Source organism: Haemaphysalis longicornis, unplaced genomic scaffold (genome assembly GCF_048455015.1).
Source record: "Haemaphysalis longicornis isolate Haplotype H1 unplaced genomic scaffold, Haemaphysalis longicornis Haplotype H1 scaffold_1, whole genome shotgun sequence".
Lineage (NCBI taxonomy): Eukaryota > Metazoa > Arthropoda > Arachnida > Ixodida > Ixodidae > Haemaphysalis > Haemaphysalis longicornis.
Genome location: NW_027526203.1, coordinates 469132877 through 469140979, shown reverse-complemented (window position 1 = coordinate 469140979; position 8103 = coordinate 469132877).

Below are 8103 nucleotides of genomic sequence, written 5' to 3'. Positions count from 1 at the left end.
TCACATTTTCGTCGGCTTCTGCTATTAATTAGTTAGTTGCTCGAGGCAACATGTTCCGCTAGTTGGGTGTTGATCATAATCCGAGCACGAGTTGCACGTGGAAGGGTTTGAGCAGTTCGTGACAGCGAATGAAGTAACGCATAACGCCCCGAAGTTTAGGAAGAGTCGGGAAGCTGGAAGCGTAAGTTGAAACTGGCACCATTGTATAATATTGGGACAGAGTAGTCTTTTAAATCAACAAAACTTTTATTATGGCCTCGTGAACATTCACCTTTACGCAGGAAATACTGTCGCGGTTGTTGCAGAGAGCATGCATGTTTGTTTCCCTGTAAGTAAAATGCGAATTATTTTATATTTTTCGTTTTCTAGTCAGAGGGCGCTAGATTAGTTATCTCTTTGTGATTTCGTCAGTGCACTGTCAGTTTGTAATCTTCAATATACTTTTAGAATTTATTTAAAATTTTCATTAGTTAATCGCACGAGGGCGTAGCTAGACGGACAATGTTCATATCTTCAAAAGTCTGTTTCACTGCTATACACAAACGCATTGATGAGAAGACGTTTTATAGGGACATTTTGAGCGGTCTCATATCGAAGGCCTGGTCACCTGCAGAGGAAACTCAATGCCGTCGAAGAGCGGCACTCCATTCCACGTGTGAAGGCGGATGAGAAGCAAAGCTGAGGTGCCACACAAATTTAAACAAAGGCGCCAACTCTTGGCGGAGTCCTGCGGCGACTAGCCGCTCCTTAGCGTCATTCAATCTCGGTGGATGACCTGGAATCTGGCGGTATCCGTTCGTGGGGTAGAACCGGGGCGCGGTACCTGTAAGCGGACAGTCTTTACAAGCCCCGCACACATGGAAATTTTCGACGTCCCCGACGGCGTCCGGTCCTCTCCGTTACGACGAGAGAGAAGTGGAATTCAGAATGCGGAATGGTGTCTTTCTGGTCTTCACTCGCATGCTCGGCCGGCAGAGTTAGTTTCTACCTCGTCAAACGATTCATTCGGCAGCAGCCGCCCCTAAGCAAGCAAACGCGCAAACAAACAAGCGAGGGAGCAAGCCAGTAAACAAACGAACGCGCGCACACTAAAGCCTCACGCTTCAAAAAAAAAAAAAAAAAAAACACTTGGACAAAGTTCGCTTTGCTGCCAGGCGTTTCTTGAGAGCGCAGAACAAAAATGCACGGGACCATGGCCATTAACAACTTCGCTATAATAGGAAGGCCCTAGGCCTAGACACCCCCGTAAGACTAGTATCCCCATTAGGAGTTATTCACCGACCCAGTTTAATGTTGGCTTCACAACTGGACACAAATGCATTGCTAGCGCATCATGCCAAGCGTTTTTTTTTTTTGTCTTCTCCTCTTCCTTATCGATTTTGAAGGAACCACTAATCTACATTAGCGCTGCTGTAGCTATTAGATGCTTTAATCCGGATAATTATTGAATTTGTTTTGCAGACATAAGGCACGACGACGCTTTTGCGGTGGGGTACCCGGCAAAGAATGTCTGCTCACTATACAGTTCAAGAGACAGTGTTGCGTCGCTGTCACGAATAAAGACTAGGCTATAATGTTGCCCCTAGTTATAGGAGCCATGAAAACAACATGCATCTTAATGTGAACGAATTAGCCTTTCATAACTTGCTTATATAACTCCATTCCGGTACCGCAGGTCGTTATGTTCACCACAAACAGGTGACAAATATTGACGAACTTCAAAATGCCTCGCTGCATAAAGTCAGAAGAGATATTATTGGTGGTGTGTCAAAAATTTCGGGGGACGCGCGGGTCAATTCCATGTGGCGGCCATCCACACCATCGTGTGCCGGGCGACGACGAAGATGTGGCGCGCGACACGAGTGTCAGGTTCGGGACAATAATAATAAGAGAACGAAAAACTTTCGACGAGACTTAGTTCTATTGCTCCAAACCACCCAAAATGAACACAACAGAAACAGATACAGTGATGAGAGAATAACAAAAGATGAGCGTGGCTAACTATTGGCAAAACGTTACAGTCCAAACAAAAGTATAGAAAGTACGTGGTTTGTCACCGAAAATGGTCCACCGCACCTCACTTCCCGGTAGCACAGTCAGGGCGTGACATCTCGTGGCTGGAGGTGGGGCAACGCGCTCCGAGCTCCCGTCGCTGAAGAGCCGACGCAGCTCTCTTGGAACGTCGCTGCCGATGTCCGATGAGACAACTTGCTTGCGGGAGAGGGCGTCAGGTGCTTCGTTGTGAAGGACCTCTTGGACGTGACCCGGGTCAGGGCAGCCGGCCGCCAACGTTCCGGTCTCTCTTCACTCTCGGTCTTCTTCTTCCCCTGCTTCTGCCGCCCGTTGCTGTCGCTGGCCGCTTCCCATTGGCTGGTCGCCGGCACAAGCTCGAGCCGTGGTCGCGAGCCTTCGGCGCCGTAGCCGGTGTCGATGACCTTCGCGCCGCGTGCCTTGCGTCTTCGTTGTTGTCGTCTTCTTTGGGCGTTTCTTTTATGTCGTTGCGATTTCTTCGCATGACAACGAGGAGGATTAGGACAGCACTGTTTTAGATGCGAAGCATCTCTTGCTCGGGGGGATTTCCCGCGTCCGTGCCCCGTCCGCAGCGCCTCTGATGATGATTGCGGCAGGATAGGGATTGGCCAACCAAAGAATCCATCACGAGATAGCTTCGCGTTCAACCACCGCGTTCAACCACCGTCGTCATCTTCCCGTAGGGGAACCGCTGAAGAAGAAGAAGGAGAAGAAGATAAAGCTGCGAAGAGGAGGGCGTGTTAGCTTTGATTATTACGGGTACGTTTTCTCAAATTCAACCGCAACTTTCAATTTTTAACCAATTCTTTCTTCTAATCACGCGCTGTTACTGGATGCAAATGGATAGGTATCTACTTTTAAGCTGTGAGCGGGCGCATTAGCCCCCTTCATGGCCGATTCCTTGCCAATCCCCCGCGTGGGTATGCGCCATAAGACGGGTAACAACAACGACAGCGCGGGACTGAGCTACTGCGGAACTGCACCTGGCTGGGGTGGGACGGGCGCCAAGGTGCGCTTTCCGCGGACTCGGTGTCGTTCTTGGGAACCGCGGCCGGGTGCCAGGACCCCGGTACCACAATGTGAAAGAATGTGAAGACGAAAGCTTCAATTGGTCTGCTTTGGAACTTTCTGATGAACGTTGCGGCCGTCACCACTTGACCTTGCAGACAATATCGTACGAGAATCGTTTCGCTCGCTCGCCCCTCATGTGCGCGCCTGTCAGTACCTTCACGGCACAAAGCGACCAGGGGCCCAATTCTCCGAAAAAGGGGCCTCGTTTTGAAACGGCGCGCCTTGCAGATGCATCTGTTCTTGGGTTGTGGCGGCCTGCAGACTAATCAGGGGAGCACTGCAGGGGAGCACTGTAGCAAGGGCGCAAAGCGACAAGCAAAACGACTGGGGTAAGCACTGCGCGTCGCTTTGCGCCCTTGCTCCTCTGCAGCCCCTCAAAGCGAGCCCAAGAACTCAGCCTGCATGGCCTCAAAAAGACAGCCCTTTTCTGGAGCGGCCTGCATCGTGGCCTGCTTGCGCTCTTCCGGCGCTGCTGTTTCCCACAGTAAGCCTCCGTTTCTTTTTACCGGTGCGCGCTCTGATTTGCTGTGCCTCACCATTTCTTGTAGCTCACAACGCGATCCACGAGGGACGTTAGCGGCGTGATTGGACGCAACCAGGGACATCGATAGAACCGCTCCATCCCGTTCATTGGCGGTAGCTTTTGTTGGTGGCCCCCAATCAGAAAAAACAGAAAGACGTCATCGGTGCAATACGAGAAAGTGGCTGGTGAGTGGCCACTCTTGTTTTCGCCATTATCTAGCTCGGTTGCTTAAAGTTTACGCTAAAATTGGCATGATTGCTATTCTGATGTATAGAAATCCTTCGAATGAACCCCTTGTTTGCAGTCTTTACGGTCCCTTTAAAACGGAAGGACGGCGTCGCGCCTTCCTCGTACGAAATTAGCTGGAACATCTCAAGCCTGACTGGTGCAATATCCCACGTGCCCGATTTATGACAAGGTGCAAGCTCTCAAGAAAAAGTACTCTTCGTGTCCTCCCCCCAAAAATGGCTGGCGACTACGATACTCCTAAATGCGAAATTCGAGCGCAGCTGTTAGCTGTTTCGACTTTGCGCAAATATGCTGAGGCGAAGAATTTCAGATAGACACTGTGGGGATCCTGACGCCCAGGCCATTGCGCGATCACTGGGTTTGTGCCATCACGCGGCGCTTTTCCCCTCTCTCCTCCGAAATTCCGGCTCGTCTTGGCGCCTCTGTGTAGAGCCGAGCCGTCTCTCAAACACTTGCGTGAGGTGAAGCCTGCAGAGACCGTTGCGGCGATAAAACAGTGTCACGCAGCGGGCGCTCCGCCCTGGTAGCGGAGCTAACCTCACCTGATTGGTCCGTTTGAACGAGGCCCGAACCCGACTCTCGCCGAGACGCGAACGCGCGCCCTGCGCGGGGGTCCGTTCGGGGAGACGCTTCCAGGACGCCGAAGGCGTTGGCTGAAGGTATGTGACGCTTTCTTTACCAGCCGGATGCCACTCTGTGGCGCCGGCGAAAGCCCACCAGCCCTTCCGGCTGCGGCCCGTGCCTAAGGCTGCTCCGGTTGTCCCTACGCTTGCATATAGTAAGGCCGTACCTACCACTCGACGAACACGCCGTGCGGTACGCGCCTGTGAGCGAATGGGCCCCGTCTCCCTCGCTGCTGCGAGCCGATCCGGCCAGCACGGCGATGCGCGCGCGCACAACGTGCGAGCACCCCGGAATTTGCCCTGACAGAAGAGCCCACTGGCTCTGCGCCGACGAAACGTGCGCACTTGCGCGTGGCGCCCCATCGCCCCTTTCACCTAACGGGAAGTACGTACCTGTACTGTAAATTGTGTAATTGGGACTGTAAAATATGTGACTAGAATGTTAGTATAAAATAAACGTCTTCCCTCCGTACCCTGGGCATATTCCTTTGTCGCCCCCTTCTCCACCTGCCCAACAGAGGCGGTGTTAAGTTGGCGCGACGGCGTTTCAGTATCGTGAGCGTGCTCAAATAGCTCGAACCCGCGGTGGTTCCTCGCAGTGTGCATGAATGCCTGCCTTGTGCAATGATAGGATTATGCATATTGTGAGGTAGAGACCACAACACGTACATATGCATGTTTACAGGCCACTTATATTCATCACAGTATTACTCCTCTCGTGCAACACTTTTTTTCCATATGCGGTATCGGTGGACGCTCTCGCCGCATGCCTTAGTGATCACGTCATCGGCGAACACGCGACGGCGCGCGCTGCTCTAGCGCCGCCTCGTAGCAGGTCCCCGCCGCGGAGCACGTCTTGCGAGGCAACCGCGGCCCTCCGCTTTGCTCTTCACACTTTCGCCGTCCTCTCCTTTCCCGCTTTCCTCCTCGCTCTCTCTTCGGTGTCCTCGTTTTTTTCGGTTACATCGAGGGACGACGGTGAGGGACGCCGCGAAACCACAGGAGTGGTCGTATCAGAGCATTTGAGCAATGATGTGCCTCTATCGTGTCACACAAGACCAGTTCCATTTGCCTTGCAAGAACAGGTAGCGAAAAGGTAAAGTACAATGGTATGCAGGAGTGTGTTGCGGCAGGTACCTCGCAGCTGCTCGGAAACCCCGCTTGTGACGGTTTTCAAGCGAGACGATCACCTGGTTACAAAGTGTTGAAAACTGTCCAAGCCAGAAGAGCTGTATTCCACCGGGGCGGGAGGAAAAGTTTTTGTATCAGCAACTATTGCAGACCCAAGAATCACGAAAACAACACTTCGCTGTCATCGCAGTATAGACCGCTGTGTTCGCAGCCCCAATGCACCCCCCCCCCCCCCCCCCCGTCAACGCCATGCAGAAGTTAGAATTCGCTTGTGCTGCTATAGTCTGGAAGGCACAACAGCCGTGGAGGCGAGTTTGTTGACATCAGTACGAGGAAGAAACTGACGGAGGTGGAGCTCTTTGACTGTCTACGACGAGTGTATACAGCATAAAAAGGCGCGTGCTGCGCGCACATATCGATCTCGGCTGATTTTGCTGGTCGCGATGCCATCGGAGTTGTGTAGTTTATTTATTTACGTGTGATTTGCAACGGCCCGCGAAAACAACTGGTGCGTGCTAGGATCTTGTATTATGATCGGATGATTGATGAATAAATAAATAGACGATGAACCCCGGGGCTTCAGTGCAAGAGACGACCATAATCGCTCGGAGAATATTTAAGGACTGTCTGAACGTGTTGTAGAGGAGCGCGAAGCGTTGCGAATTGAAAGCCGCAAGCGCGCGGTCAGCGGTCAATTGAAGAAGCTCGGGCTAGCATGTGCAGCTTTCCCGCTCATGGCAGTCCTTTCAAAAGTGATTACTCTGTAGTTATTTAGCGAAATGTAACATATTTCGCGCAGCTAATATTGGGGGTGACAACTTGCTTTGTGCACAGTTTCAAGTCTGGCAGGTTCCGCGACTAAGTTCCAGAGCCATGGAAACTATCCCATACAAATGCATGGGGAGTAAGATTTGACAGCGAATTACACACAAAAAAAAAATATTCAGAATCCTGAAAAGTTTTTAGAGTTTTCATCTCCACGTAGACTTCTTGCTTTATGCCAAATATCACTTTCCTGAAGTGGTTTTGTTGGTCTCCTGAGAGGTCGAAATTTTGAGCGAGAAAGCTGGGGATGAAAATAAAGGCGTTTTGGTGAGTTCCCCGTTTCGTATATCTCTCGACACACGTGCCGGCGTCCGCATGACCGAGCAACGAGGGAGTTGAGCGGGGACGTGGGCCCCTAATTGCAACTGCCGTAATTCTCAGGTTGCCCATGCCTCCCTTTCCGAGTCGAAGGCCACAACGCATTCACTGGGTACACATTTATTCCGCTACGTTCACCAAGCTCTGCCTGTCTGTACTAGGGATGCGTGCCAGCCTCGCATTCCGTAAGTCCGTGGTTTGAATCCAACCCAGACCTTAATTTACCGGATTTTACACTCGACTACCCTTCTTTTATTCTTTGAGCCGTCGGCCATTTTGCCTGCCGTCCGTGTGACAGGTACACTGGATTTTTGATCTACCGAGTGGTTACCTACTGCCTTGGCATTGAAATGTTCTCACATTAGTATGCTTTCCCGCAGTAATAGTCTGTCTGCAGGGGTGCACCCTTTACAGGCTATCTGTGTGGTTTGTTATTGAGACCGGACAGAGTGAAATCGAGGGGAAACTGGGTGGGGTATCTAAATAATTCTCTCCATTAATGTTGAGTTATAATGGTCTTCTTCATGATCATTAAAAAATAAACGATTGATCCGTAGGACCTGTCTTCCAAATAGTATATCATCGGCGTTCAAATTGTAGTTATACGGAGCCATATCCTCAATGGTTTGGTGTTTTGGTCCCGAAAATCGCCAAGCATGCCCACTTGTACAGCACCCCCCTAATTAAATTTCTAGTAGTGTAGCAGCGCCAACAACAACAACAAAAAATTGTGTCAGTTTCCCAGTGCGCTGACCGCCCAGTCTACCTTCCGCAGAAAATGCCGCCTTGCCGGCGTTGGGCTACAGCTGGCTATTGGTGGACCTATTGCCTCCGACTTGTGGAACACGTCGACAACCGGTGCACGTAGCTCGATGTGCAAAGTGTATGACGTTGCTCGGCACGCCGCGAGGCTCAAGGTTAAGGTAAGCACGCGTTATAAGGCTGGATATAGGCGTCACAACATTTAACCCCTCAGGTGGATTGGTGAGTGACTGCGACAGCTGCCGTGAGAAGCTTGCGGCCGATTCCCTTTGGACTGCACAACACTTGCATACCCTCTCGAAGGCTCACTCTGGGGCGTTCTGTTGGACTTAAATGCCTTCGCAGTCAGAACTCATAAGCAGTGCTTTCGTGACCTCGGAGTTTTTTTCCCTCAAAATTTGGTGCGTGATAAACATGTAATACAGTTATGCCTAAAGTTAACAATACCTGTTGTTCAAATTTATGTAAAGTTTCTTCGGCTCACTGCCTTGACTTGGCTGATGTCATCTCTTTCGCTGCGCTTCTGTCGTGCCCTCATTTTTCTCTCCCACTCTTGTCGTCGGCATACCT